The 22,412-nt window shown below is 51.6% G+C and overlaps 1 protein-coding gene across 3 annotated transcripts in view; it reads right to left on the bottom strand.

Moving 5' to 3' along the window:
• The window catches only part of LOC139232635 (phospholipase D1-like), a 120,283-nt gene that overhangs the window by 74,939 nt on the left and 22,932 nt on the right, over window positions 1-22,412 (bottom strand). The gene's annotated exons all lie outside the window — the stretch shown is intronic.

Consider the following 22,412-nt stretch of genomic DNA (forward strand, 5'->3'; position numbering starts at 1 on the left):
CAGCACTGCCCCCCCCCCCGACAGCGCGGCGCGCCCTCAGCACTGCCCCCCCCGACAGCGCGGGTCACCCTCAGCACTGCCCCCCCGACAGCGCGCACGCCCTCAGCACTGCCCCCCCGACAGCGCGGCGCGCCCTCAGCACTGCCCCCCCGACAGCGCGGCGCGCCCTCAGCACTGCCCCCCCCGACAGCGCGGGTCACCCTCAGCACTGCCCCTCCGACAGCGCGCCGCTTCCTCAGCACTGCCCCTCCGACAGCGCGGCGCGCCCTCAGCACTGCCCCCCCCCGACAGCGCGGCGCTCCCTCAGCACTGCACAGGGAGTGTCAGCCTGGACTATGGTCTCGTGTCTCAGGACTGGGACTCGAACACACAACCTTCGGACTCAGAGGCGAGTATGCTAAATTATAAGTGCAGAGGCAGGTTGGGGCTGGAGAATTTAGTTCACAAGTGTCTCTGAAATCAGAGGGCCAGTCCTGACAGCTCTGTGGGTGAAAGAGGCTTAACCGGACAGATCCTTTTCTGAGCCGGCCTGGATTCCGCACAGAGCGATTAAAGGCTTCTCGAGCTGATCGTCTGAGCAGAGATGGTATTAAGACTGCTCGAGAGGTTAAACTCACCATTTAGAGTCGTGGGAAAGCGAGGATGGGGGGAGGGATGTGTGTCATCTGCACAGGTCAAGCAAAAAAATAAAATTTGCTCCGATGGCCGATACCTCAAAGTGAATGGAGGTCCTCTACTAACCTCAGGACCCAGGTACGCAAAATCCCACCAGATCCTCTCTCCTCAATCATGACGTCATCGGAATGGATTAACAAAACCGCAATCTCCAAGATGCATTATCATCCCAGAATCTCGGAGGGAAAAAAAGCCAGGATTTATGAGGGGGCTTGACAAGGTGGATGCAGAGAGGTTGTTGCCACTGATGGGGGAGACTAGAACTAGAGGGCATCATCTTAGAATAAGGGGCCCCCCATTTAAAATTGCGATGAGGAGGAATTTCTTCTCTGAGGGTTGTGGATCTGTGAAATTCGCTGCTTCAGAGAGCTGTGGGAGCTGGGTCATTGAATAAATTTAAGACAGAAATAGACAGTTTCTTAAACGATAAAGGGATAAGGGGTTATGGGGAGCAGGCAGGGAAGTGGAGCTGAGTCCATGATCTGATCAGCCATGATCGTATTAAATGGCGGAGCAGGCTCGAGGGGCTGAACGGCCGACTCCTGCTCCTATTTCTTACGTTCTTATGAATGTTGGTCCCCGTTGCAATACCAGTGGCTCCGACTGGATAGTCTGCGTGAAACCATAGAATTACATGCAGATTACAGCCCATTCAGCCCACCGCTCCGTGCTGGTGTTTATGCTCCACATGAGGCTCCTCCCCTCACCCCATCAACATACCCTTTCTAGTCCTTCCTCATGTATGGAATTGTATGTGCTCAAGTTTATAGAGCCATTTGAGGCTGCTCCTCGATTTCCGATTGCACTTCAGTCCCATGCTCCTGATCTTTGGGCACCCGCTGCGGAGGGGAGCGGGGCAGGTCGGAAGGCCTCCTCGTGGGCCTGGCCAAGGTGGGCTATTAACCGGTCCGGGCAGTGGGTGGTCGAGGGGGGGGGGGGGGGGGGGGGGTCGTTCAGCCCGACTGCCTGCCTCTCTTCCGCGGCGACGTTTGCGCCAGGGTGTCCCTGGAGATGGAGCACGCGATGTCCACCGGCACGCTCACGGCCTTCCGCGAGGAGGGCGCCGGAGGGACTGGAGTGCATCACCACCCCCGGCAACCCAAATTTTAATTTGACCGCTTGGAGGTTCTCAAAGTTTTATTTGTTAATGTGTCAATTCAGCCCCATTAATAAGAGGGCAGTCATCTTTATCGTTTAATTAAAATAGTTGTAGAGCTGTTGACTTAGTCACAAGACTCAATAAAACCCCAGCCAGTTGGGTTCAGGGGAATTCACAATGAGACAGGTGGATGAGCTGGTCATGTGCGGTGTGATTGTTAAACCTTTTGCTAATAAACCAACCAGTTCTTAATCGCAACATGTTGCTAAGAATTCTTAAACAAAGATCATCATCTTTGATGGGGAGTGGGTGGGTGGGTAGGGAGTCTGGTTTGCCGCACGCTCCTTCCGCTGCCTGCGCTTGGTTTCTGCATGCTCTCGACGACGAGACTCGAGGTGCTCAGCGCCCTCCCGGATGCACTTCCTCCACTTTGGCCAAAGAACCCATAAAGCAAAAACATCACAATGTACACATCTAGCTTCCCCTTAAATGCATCGATGCCCGAACCACTCCCTGTGGCAGCGAGTTCCACATTCTCACCACTCTGAGTAAAGTAGTTTCTCCTGAATTCCCCATCAGATTTAATGGCCTGGAAATGCCGGCCTCCCTGGGTCTGTATGGACCCGGGAAGGCATTGCAAAAGCCGGTTTTCAGTGCATAATACGCATGCGCAGCAGAAAACCGGCTTTTCCGATCTGTCAAGCCGGAACTCGACAGATCTCCCGCATTTCGGGAACGAGGATATTTGCACGGGCAAGATTGCGGGACTTACCCATATCTTGCCCGGCACACGTCCTCAAAACTCGTGCGCCCGATTACGCTATGTGCCTGCTTTTGTTACAGGCGTAAGAGTTTTAAAACATACAAAAATATAATTAAATTAAAACACATTTTATTTAAGAAAAACCCTGTCCACTACGTTACATTTATTTTAAACCATAATTAAAATAACTTTTTAAAAACTCGGAAAACAAAATTTTCTCCGAGATATTTATTAATTTTAATTATATATGTGGTGTGTTTATCTTTTATTATGGGGGTCTATTTTTTTTTCTCATTATTAGCGACGAGAACAGGTAGATATGGAGTTCCCGTTGCTATTAATGAGAAAGCTGTGGAATACTGCACCTGATTGGCTGAGCACTCACACGCAACTGCACCATCTCCCTGGGAAGAGAAGGCCCCCCCCCCAACGGAATTCCACGCTCCTCCCAGACCGCCAGCTATTTACGGAGAAATGTTTCAGGTCGGAGGCATCTGCCCGCAATTTCTGGCCCATTATATTTATGACCCCTAGTTCTGGACTTCCCAAGGGGTAAGACTTTCTCTATGCCTACCCTATCTTCAGAATTTAAAAAACCTCCAAAAAGGTCATCCCTCTGCCTTATCTTTTCCAGAGAAAGAGACCCAGCCTGTTCAACCTTTCCCGATAGTTATACGCCTCTCGGTTCTATGTATCGTCCCTGTAAATCTTTGCTGCGCCTTCTCTTGCGCCTCTGTATCCTCCTTGCAACATGCAGACCAGAAATGTTCACAGTACTCAGAGTGTGGCCTAACTATGGTGCGATACAAGCTTGCAACAGAACAGGGCATCTTTGCCCACCATTCTGTTGCTCTCGAAACAGATCTCGGCACTGAGAATCATAGACTGGCTACAGTTCAGAAACCACAGCGAGAGCACTGTGTGCAGTTCTGGTCACCACATTACAGGAAGGATGTGATCGCACTAGAGAGGGTGTGCACACAGGACATTTACCAGGGTGTTGCCTGGACTGGAGAACTTTAGCTGTGAGGAAAAAGTGGATAGGCTGGGGTTGTTTTCTTTGAATGAGGAGAGGCGTATAAAATGATGAGGGGCCTGGATAGAGTGGCTAGGACGGACCGGTTTCCCTTAGCAGAGGGGTCAACAACCAGGGGGCATAGATCTAAAGTAATTGCGGGCAGGTTTGGAGGGGATTTGAGGGGAAATGTCTTCGCCCAGAGGGTGGTGGGTGTCTGGAACTCACGGCCTGAAAGGGTGGTAGAGGCAGAAACCCTCACCACATTTACAAAGTGCTTGGATGTGCACCTGAAGTGCCGTAACCTGCAGGGCTACGGACCCAGAGCGGGAAAGTGGGATTAGGCTGGGTGGCTCTTTGTCGGCCGGTGCGGACACGATGGGCCGAAATGGCCTCCTTCCGTGCCGTTACCTTACATGATCCTGTGGAACAGGCTGCCAGCCCGAGTGTTGGATGGGGATTCGCTGAATGTCAGCGTGCGCGAGATGGACCGGTTTAGGCAGGGAGCGGAGATCATACACGGTACACATGGTCGATACTGTGTGAGATATTCTTTACCACATCACAAACACACTGCATAGACGATGGCTCTGCAGGAACTGGTCATGTGACCTTGGCCACAAAAGGAGCGGCGAACGGCCTGGGAGCAGTGTAAAGGCCACTTCGAGGTACAGCGCGAGCTGGTGCAGGAGGGCGACGGCAGTGAAGAGTGACGTCAGCAAGATCCAGGTCGCTGATTGGAGCGTGGGCAGGTACAGCAGGAGCGGCGAGGTCGGGGCGAAGGAACGGCGAGAGACTGTAGAGGGACGTGATCGGGGCCCCAGGAGAGGCGAGGGCCCAGGGGCAGCACTGCGATATGAGTGCGCACTAGAGCTGGTCTCCAGTCGTCCTGGTTAACCCTTGCCACTGGACCAAGACCTCGCTCTGTCAAGCCCGTGTGGTGGCTGGTGTGCAACGGCCACCCCACGTTAAAAAAATCCACCCACAGACATCTTCCACCGTTCAGGATGTAGTTCGGGATCTGGAATATCAGGGCCTTCATTGAAACACCTGGGAACTCATCCCTTTTTGGTATGGAAGCAAGTCATCCTCGATACGAGGGACGGCCTATGATGATGACGCCATCATCAGTAGTTGCATTGCCACAGCCGTCCACTAGGGGAGCTCTATATTACAGAGACTGCACAGCATCAATCACAGGCCGTCGCCCAACTGGGGAGGGACAGGAATCTCCCAGATTTCCCTCTCCTCCCCCCCTCAAATTGGTGGGAGCAGATCCAATGGTAACTTCCAAAAGGGAATTGGATCAATTCTTGAGAAGGAATAGGGTAGGGTGGGGGGAGGGGAGAAAGAGAGCAGGAGGTGGGGGGGGTGGGGGGGAGGAGCAGTACTAATTGGATCACTCTTTCAAAGAGCAGGCACAGTCATGATGGGCCGAATGACAACCTTCTGAGCAGAAACTTTCCAATAGGTTTTTTCGCCTCTCCCCGGGTATCACATGTTCCCTCCTTAGCTGCTTTAATTCAACTTCCAGCATGTCCCATTGATTTCAGAGGGTCAACTTACTGCAGCCTCAACTTGTCTGATCCGAAAGACGGTGCCTCCGACAGTGCGCGCTCCCTCAGTACTGCCCCTCCCACAGTGCGGCGCTCCCTCAGTACTACCCCTCCCACAGTGCAGCGCTCCCTCAGTACCGCCCCTCCCACAGTGCGGGGCTCCCACAGTGCGGCCCTCCCTCAGCACTGCACTGGGAGTGTCAGCCTCGATTTTTGTGCTCATGTTCCCGGAGTGGGATTTGAACCCGCAACCTTCTGACTCAGAGGAGAGTGCGCTACCCACTGAGCCACAGCTGACAGTGGTGGAGCAGGCCCGAGAGGCTGAATGGCCTGTGCTCCTGTTCCCACGTTCCCTTCAGCATTTACTGGTTTCGCCCCGTCGGAATATGTGGGCGCCCGAGGGCGGGGAGTGTATGTTCTGTAAGGTACGCAAAGATTTGGCTCAGGTCACAGGAATCTGCCAGGGTCTGGAGACTCCCAGGAAAAGGTGACAGCCAACTGCAGTTTTGAATCGATGAAGGACAGTGATACGGGACATTGGAATGTTTTAAAGCTTTTCTGATTGACTATGAACAGGAGCATTCATGGAAAATCGGTGGCCTGGAATCTGGAACAAGCCTCAACCGATGTCGATGGGAGAAATGAGCATCTGGACAAAGCTCGAAGTTTCACTCAAACAACGGGGTCAGATTAGCTTCATGTCCTGAATCAGAAAAACGTTTATCTGTGAGCCGACGCCCATCGACAGTAAGAGAAAACCACATCCAGTGTGTATTTCATGGAGCGGGGAACAAAGATGAGTAATCTTCAATCTGGCAGACTCTGCATATCCCCGCTGGTTGAATTCCCGATGGATGATGTATGAATGTCGGCCATTCAGATGCCTAGCAACTGAAACTACGGTTGGGGGAGGGCTTTGTGACCGCAAGATTTTCAGACAGAAGGACAGGGAGACACTCTTGCTCCCGAGGACAGTGGCAGTCAGGGGAAGAGGGACGGGAACCGCTCATTCCTAGCTCTAGGGCCGGCAATCGGCATCGGTGACGACTAGCCGGATTGGGCGATTGTACGTTGCAACGCTTTTGCCTGTGTCCAGCCCTCATACATGGCCGCCTTCGACCTTACAAAGGCCTTTGACACAGTCAACCACGAGGGTCTATGGAGCGTCCTCCTTCGTTTCGGAAGCCTCCAAAAGTTCGTTGCCATCCTCAGCTTGCTCCACGACGACATGCAGGCCCGTGATCCTTCCCAACGGATCCATCACAGACCCAATCCACATCCGGACCGGGGTCAAACAGTTGCTGCGTCATCTCCCCAGTCCTCTTCTCAATCTTCCCTCGCTGCCATGCTCCACCTCACAGTCAACAAGCTCCCCGCTGGAGTGGAGCTAAACTACAGAACCAGTGGGAACCTGTTCAACCTTCGCCGTCTCCAACCTCCGTCGTCGAGCTACGGTACGCGGACGACGCCTGCGTCTGCGCACAGAGGCTGAACTCCAGGATATAGTCAATGTATTTACTGAGGCATACAAAAGCATGGGCCTTCTGCTAAACATCCGTAAGACAAAGGTTCTCCACCAGCCAGTCCTCGCCACACAGCACTGCCCCCCAGTCATCAAGATCCACGGTGCGGCCCTGGACAACGTGGACCATTTCCCATACCTCGGGAGCCTCTTATCAACAGGGGCAGACATTGACGACAAGATTCAACACTGCCTCCAGCCGCCTGAGGAAGAGTGTGTGTTTGAAGATCAGGCCCTCAAATCTACCACCAAGCTCATGGTCTACAGGGCTGTAGTAATACCCGCCCTCCTGTATGGCTCAGAGACATGGACCATGAACAGTAGACCCCTCAAGTCACTGGAGAAATATCACCAACGATGTCTCCACAAGATCCTACAAATCCCCTGGGAGGACAGACATACCAACGTTAGCGTCCTCGACCAGGCCAACATCCCCAGCATTGAAGCACTGACCACACTTGATCAGGCCACATAGTCCGCATGCCAGACACGAGACTCCCAAAGCAAGCGCTCTACTCGGAACTCCTTCATGGCAAACGAGCCAAAGGTGGGCAAAGGAAACGTTTCAAGGACACCCTCAAAGCCTCCCTGATAAAGTGCAACATCCCCACCGACACCTGAGAGTCCCTGGGCCAAAGACCAGGCCGCCCTAAGTGGAGGAAGTGCTTCCGGGAGGGCGCTGAGCACCTCGAGTCTCGTCGCCGAGAGCGTGCAGAAATCAAGCGCAGGCAGCGGAAGGAGCGTGCGGCAAACCAGTCCCACCCACCCCTTCCCTCAACCACTGTCTGTCCCACCTGTGACAGAGACTGTAATTCCCATATTGGACTGTTCAGTCACCTGAGAACTCACTTTTAGAGTGGAAGCAAGTCTGCCTCGATTCCGAGGGACTGCCGATGATGATGTTGTTGGTTTAATAAATGAATAGTTTTGGGTTGAACCTAAACCGGTGTGTCGTGTGCATTTTGTTCTTGTAAATTCCAGAGTGAAAGAACTGCAGCAAGGACAAGTCAAGCAAAAACCTTACAGTTCCGTGAGGCACAAGCGACGGCAATTGTAGGGTGACAGGCTGGAAGGTCCTGTTCGTATATTGGAAAACTCTCTTCTTTCCTCATTGGAAGGAATTCCCGGTCCAATCGGAACAATTCAGCATCAACGCCCCACTTTCACATTTCGGTCACGTTCCATGACACATCAGAAGTTGCTCTCTCCCCTCAAGAAGCAGTCGAGGCTGTGGCCAGGGGGGGCGCGAGAGAGGGCGTCAATTGGAAATGTCAAAACTGAGATTGGTAGATTTTTGTTGGTTATGACCCAAAGTGGGTAGATGGAGTTAAGATACAGATCAGCCATGATCTCAGTGAATTTGTAAAAAGACTTGCATTCATATAGCGCCTTTCACGACCACCGGACGTCTCAAAGCGCTTTACAGCCAATGAAGTACTTTTGGAGTGCAGTCACTGTTGTAATGTGGGAAACGCGGCAGCCGATTTGCGCACAGCAAGCTCCCACAAACAGTAATGTGACAATGACCCAGATAATCTGTTTTTGTGATGTTGATTGAGGGATAAATATTGGCCCCAGGACACCGGGGAGAATTCCCCCTGCTCTTCTTCCAAATAGCAGCTGTGGGATCTTTTACATCCACCAGAGAGCGCAGACGGGGCCTCGGTTTAACATCTCATCCGAAAGACGGCACCTCAGACAGTGCAGCGCTCCATCAGCATCACCCCTCCGACAGTGCGGCGCTCCCTCAGCCCTGCCCTAGAGTGTCGGCCTGGATTTATGTGCTCACAAACTTGTGGACTTGACCCCACGACCTTCTGGCTCAGGAGACGAGAGTGCTGCCCACTGAGCCATGGCTGACACTGGTGGAGCAGGCTCGAGGGCCTGAATGGCCTGCTCCTGTTCCCACGTTCCCTTCAGCATTTACTGGTTCAGTTATGTTTGAAAGGCTTAAAAAAAAAAAAAATTGCAATTTTCCAAATCTCTCGGGCTAGCGAAAACACGTTCAGGAAATGCATCACCTTTGACAGAATCCAACGGAGTGTGGAAAGAATACAAAGACTGAGGAGGGGAGGGGCAGAGGGAGAATGGGTTATCGCTCAACGAACTGCAAAACCACAAATAGAGAGACACAGAAAATAAAATACAACAACCTTGGCAGCAGCGTTTGGCGTTGATCATCGGAGAGGAAATTCTCTCCCTGCGGCAGGAATGTTACGGAGTAACTCACCTCCTTATTTACCCCGAGCCCACTTGCTTGGCAGCTCACCACCCACGATTAAGGTCACCTCCCCCGACCGTTCCTGCAGAGGAGAGCAGCAGCTGTACGTACGCTAACCACCAGAGAGATGAGCAGCCCTTTCCCACAGGCACACACACCTCTCTGCAGCAGCGATACACCGTTTACCGCGCGCAGCGAACTTCAGCGACCTCGGAGTACAATCCCGCCTTCCTACCAACGGATAATCCCCAGAAACTCACATCGTTCAAAAGCCGGTGTCAAGCAGTGACTCACTGGGTCCCACACTCGCCTCGGAGGCAGAAGATCGTGGGTTCAAAGTCCACAAGTTTGTTGAGCGCACAAAAATCCAGGCAGACACTCCTGGGCCAGCGCTGAGGGAGCGCCGCACTGTCGGAGGGGCAGTGCTGAGGGAGCGCCGCACTGTCGGAGGGGCAGTGCTGAGGGAGCGCCGCACTGTCGGAGGGGCAGTGCTGAGGGAGCGCCGCACTGTCGGAAGGGCAGTCTTTCGGATGAGACGTTTTACAGAGAGAGCAGACGGGGCCTCGGTCTAAGATCTCGTGGCCACTATTTCGAAGAAGAGCAGGGCCAATATTTGCCCCTCAAATCAACATTTATATAGCGCCTTTCACAACTACTGGGATGTCTCAAAGCGCTTTATAGCCAATGAAGTACTTTTGGAGTGTGGTCACTGTTGTAATGTGACAGTCAAATTGCACGCAGCAAGCTCCCACAAACGGCAAATTATCTGGTCATTTTTACATTGCTGTTTTCAATGGCGGAGCAGGCTCGAGGGGCTGTACGGCCTACTCCTGCTCCGATTTCTTATGTTATGTTAACACCGTCTCCAGTGCAGCCTTCGGCCGCCTGAGGAAAAGTGTTTGAAGACTAGGACCTCAAACCAGACACCAAGTTCATGGTCTACAGGGCTGTAGTGATACCCGCCCTCCTGTATGGCTCAGAGACGTGGACCATGTACAGTAGACACCTCAAGTTACTGGAGAAATACCACCAATGATGTCTCTGCAAGATCCTACAAATCCCCTAGGAGGACAGACGCACCAACGTTAGCGTCCTCGATCGGGCCAACATCTCCAGCAGTGAAGCACTGACCACACTTGATCAGTTCCGCTGGGCGGGCCACATTGTTCGCATGCCTAACACGAGACTCCCAAAGCAAGCGCTCTACTCGGAACTCCTACACGGCAAGCAAACCCCAGGTGAGCAGAGGAAATGTTACAGGGACACCCTCAAAGCCTCCCTGATAAAGTGCAACATCCCCACCGACACCTGGGAGTCCCTGGCCAAAGACCAGTCCGCCCTAAGTGGAGGAAGTGCATCCGGGAGGGCGCTGAGCACCTAGAGTCTTGTCGCCGAGAGCGTGCAGAAAGCAAGCGCAGGCAGCGGAAGGAGCGTGCGGCAAACCAGACTCCCCACCCACCCTTTCCTTCAACTACTGTCTGTCCCAGCTGAGAGGGGGACTGTGGCTCTCTTATTGGACTGTTCAGCCACCTGAGAACTCACTTTTAGAATGGAAGCAAGTCTTCATCGATTCTGAGGGACTGTCTATGATGATGACAGGACGGGACAGGTTAGATGCAGGAAGAATGTTCACGACGTTGGGGAAGTCCAGAACCAGGAGTCACATTCTAAGGATAAGGGGTAAGCCATTTAGGACCGAGATGAGGAGAAACATCTTCACGCAGAGAATTGGGGAATTCTCTACCACAGAAAGTTGTTGAGGCCAGTTCGTTAGATATATTCAAAAGGGAGTTAGATGTGGCCCTTACAGCTAAAGGGATCAAGGGGTATGGAGAGAAAGCAGGAGTGGGGTACTGAAGTTGCATGATCAGCCATGATCTTATTGGATGGTGGTGCAGGCTCGAAGGGCCGAATGGCCTACTCCTGGACCTATTTTCAGTTTCTCTCTCTCTGCCTGACCTGCTGAGATTTCCTGCATTCTCTGTTTTTATTCCAGCATCCGCAGTATTTTGCTTTTGTCTCAAAGGATGGAGATGTTCGTTATTTTTAAAAAAACACATCAAGGACTCTGCCATTCTCGACAGAGGACAGACAGCAAAACGGTGATTCACAAAAGCTCAGAGCGAGCCTGCTACACTGAGGACAATGGCCAGTTCTCACTGCATTACATTGCCCCAATTAAGGGTTAATATTTAATTAGCAGGATTGAAGAGAAGCAGTAGATCAGGTTGCAGTCTCGTCTTTCACCGAGAAGGAGAGGCTCGCATTTCCCAAAGTGCCTTTCATCACCTCCGAGTGTCTCAAAACGCTTCACTGCCAGTGTCGTAAATAGTTAGATCTTTACACCTCCTGGGACTGGAGTGTACCATCCAGGACAACCTTCCCCAGTGCCAGCAATGCGTTGTCGGAGGTGCCGTTTTGAGATGTTAAACCGAGGCCCTGTCTGCCCCCTCGGGCGGACGTAAAAGATTCCACGACCACTATTTCGAAGAAGAGCAGGGGAGTTCTTGAAACGTGCAAGTTTCTGAGGGAGGGGGCGTTTGACAGGGTAGATGCAGAGAGCAGGTTTCCCCTCATGGGGGAATCGAGAACTCGGGGGCACAGTTTCAGAATAAGGGGCCGCCCATTTAAAACGGAAATGTGGAAGAATTTCTTCTGAGGGTGGTAAATCTGTGGAATTCTCTGCCCCAGAGAGCTGTGGAGGCTGGGCCATTGAATATAGTTCAGGCGGAGACAGACAGATTTTTGAGCGATAAGGGAGTCAAGGGAAGTGGAGCTGAGTCCATGATCGGATCAGCCATGATCTTATTGAATGGCGGAGCAGGCTCGAGAGGCCGAATGGCCAACTCCTGCTCCCATTTCTTATGTTGTGTGTCCTGGGGCCAATAATTTATCTCTCAAACATCAGTGGGTCATGTATTTTCATCGGTTGTTTGTGGGATCTTGCTGTGCACAAATCGGCTGGCGCCTTTCCTCCATTACATGTACGTCATTGGCGGTGAAGCGCTTTGGGAGGTCCCGCGGTTGTGGAAGGCGCTATATAAATTATGGAGCTTCGTGTATTTTACAGCCGAGATGCAAGCAACCTGGAATGTACTAATGGTCAACTAAGATCCAAAAAATTGGCAAAAGATGGTGGAGCTGCTGGAGAGGAAGGAGAGACCGCGGCAGGGGAATGGCGAGGGATTGCAGTGGATGAGGGTACGGGGCCCAGAAGAGGCGAGGGCCCAGGGGCAGCACGGGCCCAGCCCACACTGTGCGATATGTGCGCGCACTGGGTCCGTGCAGCAGAGCTGGTCTCCAGTCGTCCTGGTTAACCCTCGCCACTGGACCCAGACCTCGCTCTGTCAAGCCCCGTGTGGTGGCTGGTGTGCAACGGCCACCCCACGTTAAAAAAAAAAATCCACGCACAGGCATCTTCCAACCCTGGAGTTCAGGACTGGAACATCGGGTCCGTCATTGAAACATCTGAACTCCCCCCACTTTTGGTGTGGAAGCAAGTCATCCTCGTTCGAGGGACCGCCGATGATGTGATGATGAATGATGCAAATCTTTCTTCTACTTCCTGTTGGGTGTTGACGAACTCAGTTGTGGCCATTGTTGTGGCTTGATGACTTGGCCTTGGCTCCCGGGGTTTAACGATGGGAATATTAGGCAGGACTTGTATTCCCGACTACTATTGCCAATCCCTGGGAACTTGGGTTTGTGGATTTGGAGTGATGCCAGGATTGACACTTCGAGCAAATAACGTGCCGACGCCCATTATAGAATACAAATCACAGGTGGGTCCAGCACAGAAGGATGCCATTCAGCCCGTGCCGTCTCTCTGCTCATCCCACTCACCCGCCCTCTCCCTGTAGCCCCGTAATGTTTTGTCCTTCAACTACCTATGCAACTCCCTTTTGACAGCACTGATCCAGTCTGCCTCCACCACCCTTTCAGGCTTTTGACCATTCGCTGCGTAAAAAGGTTTCCCTCATGTGGCCTTTGGTTCTTCTGCCAATCACCTGAAATCTGTGACCTCTGGTTCCCGACCCTTCCGCCAATAGGAACCGTTTCTCTCGCCGTCTACTCTGTCCACGCCCCTCATGATTTTGCAACGCCTCCATCAAATCCCCTCTCAATCTTCTCTGCTCCAAGGAGAACAACCCCAGCTTCTCCATTCTATCCCAGTCACTGAAGTCCCTCATCTCTGGAATCATATTCGGCAATTGCAAAATGCTGCAGTACAGCGGGACCTGGGGGGTCCTTGTGCATGAAACACAAAAGGTTAGTATGCAGGTACAGCAAGTGATCAGGAAGGCCAATGGAATGTTGGCCTTTATTGCAAAGGGGATAGAGCATAAAAGCAGAGAAGTCCTGCTACAACTGTACAGGGTATTGGTGAGGCCACACCTGGAGTACTGCGTGCAGTTTTGGTCTCCGTATTTAAGGAAGGATATACTTGTATTGGAGGCGGTTCAGAGAAGTTTCACTCGATTGATTCCGGAGACGAGGGGGTTGACTTATCAAGACAGGTTGAGCAGGTTGGGCCTATACTCATTGGAGTTCAAAAGAATGAGGTGATCTTATTGAAACTTATAAAAGATACTGAGTGGGCTCGACAAGGTGGATGCAGAGAGGATATTTCCACTCATAGGGAAAATAAAACTAGGGAACATAGTCTTAGAATAAGGGGCCACCCATTTAAAACTGAGATGAGGAGGAATTTCTTCTCTCTGAGGGTTGTGAATCTGTGGAATTCTCTGCCCCCGAGAGCTGTGGAGGCTGGGTCATTGAATATATTTAAGACAGAGATAGACAGATTTTTGAACAATAAGGGAGTAAAGGGTTATGGGGAGCGGGCAGGGAAGTGGGGCTGAGTCCATGATCAGATATGATCTCATTGAATGGCGGAGCAGGCTCGAGGGGCCGAATGGCCGAATGCTGCTCCTATTTCTTATGTTCTTAGAATCTTTTCTGCCCCCTCTCCAAGGCCTTCACATCCTTCCTGAAGAGCGGTGCCCAGAATTGGGACACAGTTCTCCAGTTGGGGCCAACACTGACTAACATTACAAAGAATAGCCACTACTTTAATCTCATTGCTGTACACGTGTGAATTGGCGGCCATGTTTTCCCATTTTACAAGTGACTCCACTTCAAAAAATGTAGCATTCGTTGTAACGCGCTTTGGGACGTCCTGAAGGGGGCTGCAGAAATGCAAAAAAAAAAAGTGAACACAATATACTGCAGAGCTGGGCATGTAAATACATATTTTAAATGTGGTGGACGAGAACGTGGTTCGTTCCCACCAGCCCAACTTTGCATAAGGGCCTTTGCATATGATGAGGACCCAAGACCAGTTTCAGGCATGGGCTGTGGACGCCTCTGTTACTGCCTTCACCATCTTGCTGGGCAGCGCCCTTCGGCCGTCTATTGAGCACACGCCCCGCCCGCCATTTTGGCTGTTTAGGGCGCCCGTTATGTGCCTGAAAAATGAGACAGGCGCCGTCAGAATTCTAAAAGAAAAAGACTTGCATTTATATAGCGCCTTTCACGACCACCGGACGTCTCAAAGCGCTTCACAGCCAACGAAGTACGTTTGGAGTGTGGTCACTGTTGTAATGCGGGAAACGCGGCGGCCAATTTGCGCACAGCAAGCTCCCACAAACAGCAACGTGATAATGAAACAGGTCATGTGTTTTTAGTGATGTTGATTGAGGGATAAACATTGGCCCCAGGACACCGGGGATAACTCCCCCTGCTCTTCTTTGAAATAGTGACTGTGGGATCTTTTACATCCACCCGAGAGAGCAGACGGGGCCTTGGTTGAACGTCTCATCCGTCATCTGGAATGGGACTTGAACCCACAACCTTCTGACTCAGAGGGGAGGGTGCTACCCACTGAGCCACAGCAGACACGTTGAGGCCAACATCCTGAACAGGTGAACTTTCTCTATTAAAAGACGAAGGCCATTACTGAAAGTAGGCAGCGTTACTGCTTATGACACCAATAGATTTGTTTCCTCCTCTTTTCTCCATGTACCAACTCACCACAGTGTCAGCTGTGGCTAGCATGCTCGTCCCATGGTATGTTGGCCTTCATAGCGAGGGGATTTGAGTGTAGGAGCAGGGAGGTCTTACTGCAGTTGTACAGGGCCTTGGTGAGTATTGTGTACAGTTTTGGTCTCCTAATCTGAGGAAGGACATTCTTGCTATTGAGGGAGTGCAGCGAAGGTTCACCAGACTGATTCCCAGGATGACAGGACTGACATATGAATTAAGACTGGGTCGACTAGGCTTATATAGGCTTAATCCGATTCAGAAGAATGAGAGGGGATCTCATAGAAACAGAAAATTCTGACGGGATTGGACAGGTTAGATGCAGGAAGAATGTTCCTGATGTTGGGGAAGTCCAGAACCAGGGGTCACAGTCTAAGGATAAGGGGTAAGCCATTTAGGACCGAGATGAGGAGAAACTTCATTCAGAGAATTGTGAACCTGTGGAATTCTCTACCACAGAAAGTTGTTGGGGCCAGTTCGTTAGATATATTCAAAAGGGAGTTAGATGTGGCCCTTACGGCTAAAGGGATCAAGGGGTATGGAGAGAAAGCAGGAATGGGGTACTGAGGTTGCAAAAAAATGATCAGCCATGATCATATTGAATGGTGGTGCAGGCTCGAAGGGCCGAATGGCCGACTCCTGCACCTATTTTCTATGTTTTTATGTTTGAGCCACAACGTCATGGGTTCAAGTCCCACTCCAGACACTTGAGCGCAACAACCTAGGCGGACACTCCCAGTTGGAGAAATTCAGTTGCGTCCAATTTGGGGCGGTAACCTAGGCGGGTTAGCGCCTCGAAAATGCCTGTGCCCTCCGCAACCAGAAATTCGTCAGAATCGGTCGAGGAGCTGACAGGGGCGATACATCAGCCGTTGCACACCAGAGCTTTGGGGGGGGGGGGGGGGGGGGGGAGGGGGAGGCGTGGGGCTAACGAAAATACTGGCGCTAAATTTAACTGAGTCAGTGAGCATGCGCGGAAATCCGATTCAGATCCCGGGAAAAGCCAAGTTTTAAAGGCACGGTGCAGTAACGCACCCATTCAAGTTTTCAAAAATCACTTTTTCTCAAGCCGAAGTATTCTGCCTGCCGCTGTGAACTGGGAGACTCACGCACCGTGCAGTGTGTCAACGTTGCACCGACTGTGACCTCCCAGGGAAGCGTTTCCTCGTCCCTTTAAGTAGCCGCCAGTTAACGACTCTGCAAGCCTGGACCGGCTGTTTCTCCAGACGTTGTTCTTGGCGGGCACTCAATGAGGTGGCCACACCGAATTTACCGACCGGGGTTAAGCGTGGGCGTTGCACCAGAAATACGTCAGGATCGGAGCAATTGTCAGCAGCCAGGCGCTACTGGTGTGCGCCCCCAGTGAGCCTGTAACTAATTTTCGGTCGGGACGTTAAACACTTCCATTATCATCATCGGAGGCAGTCCCTCGAAGCGAGGATGACTTGCTTCCATGTCAAAAAGGGATGAGTTCCCAGGTGTTTCAATGAAGGACCTAATATTCCGGATCCCGAACTACATCCTGAAGGGTGGAAGATGCCTGTGGGTGGATTTTTTTAACGTGGGGTGGCCGTTGCACACCAGCCACCACACGGGGCTTGACAGAGCGAGGTCTTGGTCCAGTGGTAAGGGTTAACCAGGACGACTGGAGACCAGCTCTGCTGCACGGACCCAGTGCGCCCACACATATCGCACAGTGTGGGCTGGGCCCGTGCTGCCCCTGGGCCCCTCGCCTCTCCTGGACCCAGAGTGTCACGTCCCTCTGCAATCTGTCGCCGCTCCTGCTGTATTTGCCCACGCTCCAATCGGGGACCTGGACCTTGGTGATGTCCAATCCAGTTGCCCTCTTCACAGTCGTCGCTCTCCTGAACCGGCTCGCGTTGCACCTTTGAAGGCCCCAACCTGCCGATTGCCCCATTAACGCCAAGCCCACTCTGGCTACTAACTGAGGCGTGAGACAACCGGAGAATCCAGCTTCAAGTGCCAGTACCGAGGGAACCGAGCCAGCGACAGCCCTGCGATACAATCAACTGCTGTGACAGAGGAGTGAAACCTTTTTTTTTTTTGCAATGGAAATTTCAATCCCTGCATCCAACTAAAAAAGGGCTGGCAGTGTTCCGGATCTGGCCGGACGGGGGTGGGGTGGGGAGATTGTAGAGACCAACGACACATAATGCGGTGCCCATGCCTGCGTTGGCCACTTGTGTATTCGAGGGCGACCAGGGCCCCAAGTATACGTAATGCAGTCCTAATCAGAGGTGTGGTCTTTCAGTGCAAATAGACGGTCTTAGTTAAGTTGCTGATGTGGACAGAAGCCCATTTCACACAAAGAGGAGGGTATAATCGGAATATATTTACCTCAAAAACAGACCCCATCTCTCCCCCCCCTCCCCCTCCAGGTCTGAAGCTACAACCCAAGAGATGACACAACAACAACTAGTATTTATATAGCGCCTTTAAAGTAGTAAAACGTCCAAAGGCACTTCACAGGAGCATTACAAGACAGAAAAAAAAATTGACACGGAGCCAGTTAAGACAGTAGCTGGTGAACAAAAGCTTGGTCAAAGAGGTTGGTTTTAAGGAGCATCTTAAAAAAGGAGGAGAGAGAGGCAGAGAGATTTAGGGAGGGAGTTCCAGAGCTTCGGGCCCAGGCAACAGAAGGCACGGCCACCGATGGTGGAGCGATTATAATCAGGGATGTTCAGGAGGGCAGAATTAGAGGAGTGCAGACATCTCGGGGGGGGTTGTGAGGCTGGAGGAGATTACAGAGATAGGGAGGGGGCGAGGGCCATGGAGGGATTTGAAAACAAGGATGAGAATTTTGAAATCAAGGCATCGCTTCACCGGGAGGCAATGTAGGTCAGCGAGCACAGGGGGTGATGGGTGTGCGGGACGAGGTGCGAGTTAGGACACGGGACAGCGAGCTAAGGGGGTGATGGGTGAGCGGGACTCGGTGCGGGTTAAGACACGGGGCAGCGAGCACAGGGGGTGATGGGTGAGCGGGACTCGGTGCGAGTTAGGGCACAGGACAGCGAGCTAAAGGGGTAAGGGGTGATGGGTGAGCGGGACTCGGTGTGGGTTAGGACACGGGGCAGCGAGCACAGGGGGTGATGGGTGAGCGGGACTCGGTGCGGGTTAGGACACAGGACAGCGAGCTAAGGGGGTGATGGGTGAGCGGGACTCGGTGCGGGTTAGGACACGGGGCAGCGAGCTAAGGGGGTGATGGGTGAGCGGGACTCGTTGCGAGTTAGGACACGGGGCAGCCGAGTTTTGGATCAGCTCTAGTTTACGCAGGGTAGAATGTGGGAGGCCAGCCAGGAGTGTGTTGGAAGAGTCAAGTCTGGAGGTAACAAAGGCACAGGTGAGGGCTTCAGCAGCGGATGAGCTGAGGCGGGGGTGGAGACGGGCGATGTTACGGAGGTGGAAATAGGCAGTCTTAAGTTATGCTGCGGCTATGTGGAAAAAGCTCATTTCGCACACGGACAAAAAGGAGGGTATTTACACCAGATATGCGGCACAGAAACAGGCCATTCGGCCCAATCAGTCCATGCCGGCGTTTATGCTCCACTTGAGCCTCCTCCCGTCTTTCCTCATCAAAATCTATCAGCATAACCCTCTATTCCCTTCTCCCTTGTATGCTTGTCCAGCCTCCCCTTAAATGCATCGATACTACAATTGGAATATATTTACCTCAAAGACACCCTTCCCCTGGTCTGAAGCTACAGTCAAATGAGAAAGCTTCACTTCAGACACAAACGTATTCACACTGACAATGATTGGTGGCCAACCTTCTCACTGACCCCCGGGTGGCCTCCCAAGAACTGGACGGACGGAGGTGTGGCTGGGGGGGGAAGGGAATTCAGAGAGGAAAAAACAAAAATGAATCGTCCTTTATGAGCGCACAGACCACGCAAATTAGTTTGCAAATCAGGAGCAAAATATGAATTCAATTCCTGGGGAATAATTTTCATAAATAAGCAAACCAGCCACGAAGTGAAAACAGACATGCACATCGGAAAAAAATGCTGCCCTGAATTGAGTCACCACCACCCCTCCCCCATTCTCAGCAACAAAATAAAACTTGTATTTATACAGCCTGTTTAAAGTTGTGAAACATCCAAAGGTGCTTCACAGGACAGTTATCGAACATTATTTGACACCGAGCCACGAAGTTAGGATATTAGAATAGGTGACCAAACATTTAGTCAGTCAAAGAGGTAGATTTTAACAACAATTTCTATTTATATAGTACCTTTAACATAGTAAAAAGTCCCAAGACGCTTCACAACAGTGTTATAAGACAAAACAGATGAATTTGCCACCAGCCACACAAGAAGAAATTGGCGCAGGTGACCATAAGCTTGGTCAAAAAGGTTGGTTTTAAGGAGTGTCTTAAAAGGAAGAGAGAGAGAGAGAGAGAGAGAGAGAGCGAGCGCGAGGTAGAGAGGTTTAGGGAGGGAGTTCCAGAGTTTGGGGCCCAGACAACAGAACGCACGGCCACCGATGGTTGAGCGATTATAATCAGGGATGCTCAGGTTGTAAGGCTGGAGAAGATTAGAGATAGGGAGGAGCGAGGGCCATGGAGGGATTTGTAAACTAGGATGAGAATTTTTAAAATCAAGGCGTTGCTTAACCGGAAGCAAATGTCAGTCAGGGGGTGATGGGTGAGCGGGACTCGGTGCGAGTTAGGACCCGTGTCAGCGAGCACAGGGGGTGATGGGTGAGCGGGACTCGGTGCGAGTTAGGACACGGGTCAGCGAGCACAGGGGGCGATGGGTGAGCGGGACTCGGTGCGAGTTAGGACACGGGGCAGCGAGCACAGGGGGCGATGGGTGAGCGGGACTCGGTGCGAGTTAGGACACGGGTCAGCGAGCACAGGGGGTGATGGGTGAGCGGGACTCGGTGCGAGTTAGGACACAGGGCAGCCGAGTTTTGGATCACCTCTAGTTTAACAATTGCTTAAAGAAGGACAGAGGTGGAGAGGTTTAGAAAGACTTGCGATTCATATAGCACCTTTCACGACCACCGGACGTCCCAAAGCGCTTTACAGCCAATGAAGTACCTTTGAAGTGCAGTCACTGTTGTAATGCAGGAAATGTGGCAGCCAATTTGCGCACAGCAAGCTCCCACAAACAGCTATGCGATAATAATCTGTTTTTAGATAAATATAGGTCCCAGGACACGAGAGACAGAGATAACTCCCCTGCTATTCTTTGAAATAGTGGCGTGGGATCTTTTACATCCACCCGAGAGGGCAGACGGGGCCTTGGTTTAACGTCTCATCCAAAAGACGGCACCTCCAACAGTGCGACACTCCCTCAGTACTGCATTGGGAGTGTCAGCCTAGATTTGTGCACTCAAGTCCCTGGAGTGGGACTTGAACCCACAACCTTCTGACTCAGACAGTGTGCTACCCACTGAACCACAGCTGACATCTGCATTTAGGGAGGGAATTCCAGAACTTGGGGCCCAGGCAGCTGAAGGCACAGCCCCCAATGCTGGAGTGGTTGAAACCGGGGGAATGGGAAAGAGGCCCAGAACTGGAGGAGCGCAAAGATTCTCGATGAGGTACTTTACGATCAAGGTCCTGGCCAGGCCTGTTGATGCGAACACTATTTCTGTTGGCCGCACACACACGCAGTTTGTAGAACATGTCCCTGTGGAGTTCTTTTGCTCAATTTTTGTGCTAATCCTCCAATCACGTCTGCTTAGCCTCGGAGGGAATGGAATGCAGATACAGAGGATAAAAGGGTTAAATTATGAGGAGAGGTCACACAGACTGGGCTTGAATTCCCTTGAGTGTAGAAGATTAAGAGGTGATCTAATCGAGATCTTTAAGATAGATAGAGAGAAACCATTTCCTCTGGTGGTGAGAGTCTAGAACAAGGGGGCATCACCTTAAAATTAGAGCCAGGCCGTTCAGGGGTGATGTCAGGTAGCACTTCTGTAAAAGGGAAGTGGGAATTTGGAACTCTCTGAAAATAATTTTAAGGCTGGGGTGGGGGAAGGATCAATTGAAAATTTCAAAACCGAGATGGATAGATGTGTATTAGGCAAGGGTATTATGGACAGAACCAAGGCAGGTAGATGGAGTTGAGATACAGATCAGCCATGATCTCATTGAGTGGCACAACAGGCTGAATGGCCTCCTCCTGTTCCTATTGTAATGTATTTGCTTCATGGGTTCTTTGCTTAAGAATTCATAGCAACACATTGCTATGAAGAACTGATTGTTGAACCTTTGTTAATAAACCAATCACACGACACGTTACCAGTTCATCCACCAGGCTCACAACTGTATACCTCATCGTTGGATGTCCTAGCCCCAACTGGCTGGGGTTTCATTGAGTCTTGTGAACATCAAGCGACATGGCTAAGCCACTCAGTGCAACAGCTCTACAACTATTTTCATTCTAACTTTAAACAGAACATACAAACCTAGAAATTTACAGGTCAGGAGGAGGCCATTCCGGCCCATCGTGTCCGTGCCGGCCGACAAAGAGCCGCACGGCTCTCGGTCAGCAGCCCTGAAGGTTACATATAAACCAATGAACAATGAACAATGGCGGAAAGGCAAAGAGCACCCGGCCCAACCAGTCCGCCTCACACAACTGTGACACCCCTTACACTGAAACATTCTACACTCCACCCCAACCGGAGCCATGTGATCTCCTGGGAGGCGCAAAAAACCAGATAAAAACCCAGGCCAACTTAGGGAGAAAAAAATCTGGGAAAATTCCTCTCCAACCCATCCAGGCGATTGAAACTAGTCCAGGAGATCACCCTGGCCGTATTCGATTCCCTGCAGTACTTACCATCGTACCTGCGCCAGCCAACAGGAGGTTATCCAGTCTAATCCCTCTTGCCAGCTCTAGATCCGTAACCCTGCAGGTTACGGCACTTCAAGTGCCATCCAAGCACCTTTTAAAAGTGGTGAGGGTTTCTGCATCCACCACCCTTCCAGGCAGCAAGTTCCAGATCCCCACAACCCTCTGCGTGAAGAAGCACCGCCCCCCTCAAATCCCCGCTAAACCTCCCACCAACTACCTTAAAATTATGCCCCCTCGTAATTGACCCCTCCACCAATGGAAATAGGCCCTTGCTATCCACTATATCCAGGTACCTCAAAATTTTATACACCTCAATGAGGTCTCCTCTCAGTCTTCTCTGTTCCAATGAGAACAAACCCAGCCGACCCAATCTGTCCTCATAGCTAAGCTTCTCCATTCCAGGCAGTGTCCTCGTAAATCTCCTCTGCACCCTTTCTAGTGCAATCACGTCCTTACTATAATACGGTGAACAGAACTGTATGCAGTACTCAAGCTGTGGCCTAACCAAAGTATTATACAATTTAAGCATAACCTCCCCGCTCTTGTATTCTATGCCTCGGCCAATAAAGGCAAGCATTCCGTGTCACCTTTTGGCAAGGGCAAAGTTCAGTTGGACACATTCCTGGAAGTTTCATTACAGGACCATCCATCTCCACACTTCCCACCCCCAAAAGTCCCACCAAATACCC

Source organism: Pristiophorus japonicus, chromosome 20, assembly GCF_044704955.1.
Source record: "Pristiophorus japonicus isolate sPriJap1 chromosome 20, sPriJap1.hap1, whole genome shotgun sequence".
Classification (NCBI taxonomy): domain Eukaryota; kingdom Metazoa; phylum Chordata; class Chondrichthyes; family Pristiophoridae; genus Pristiophorus; species Pristiophorus japonicus.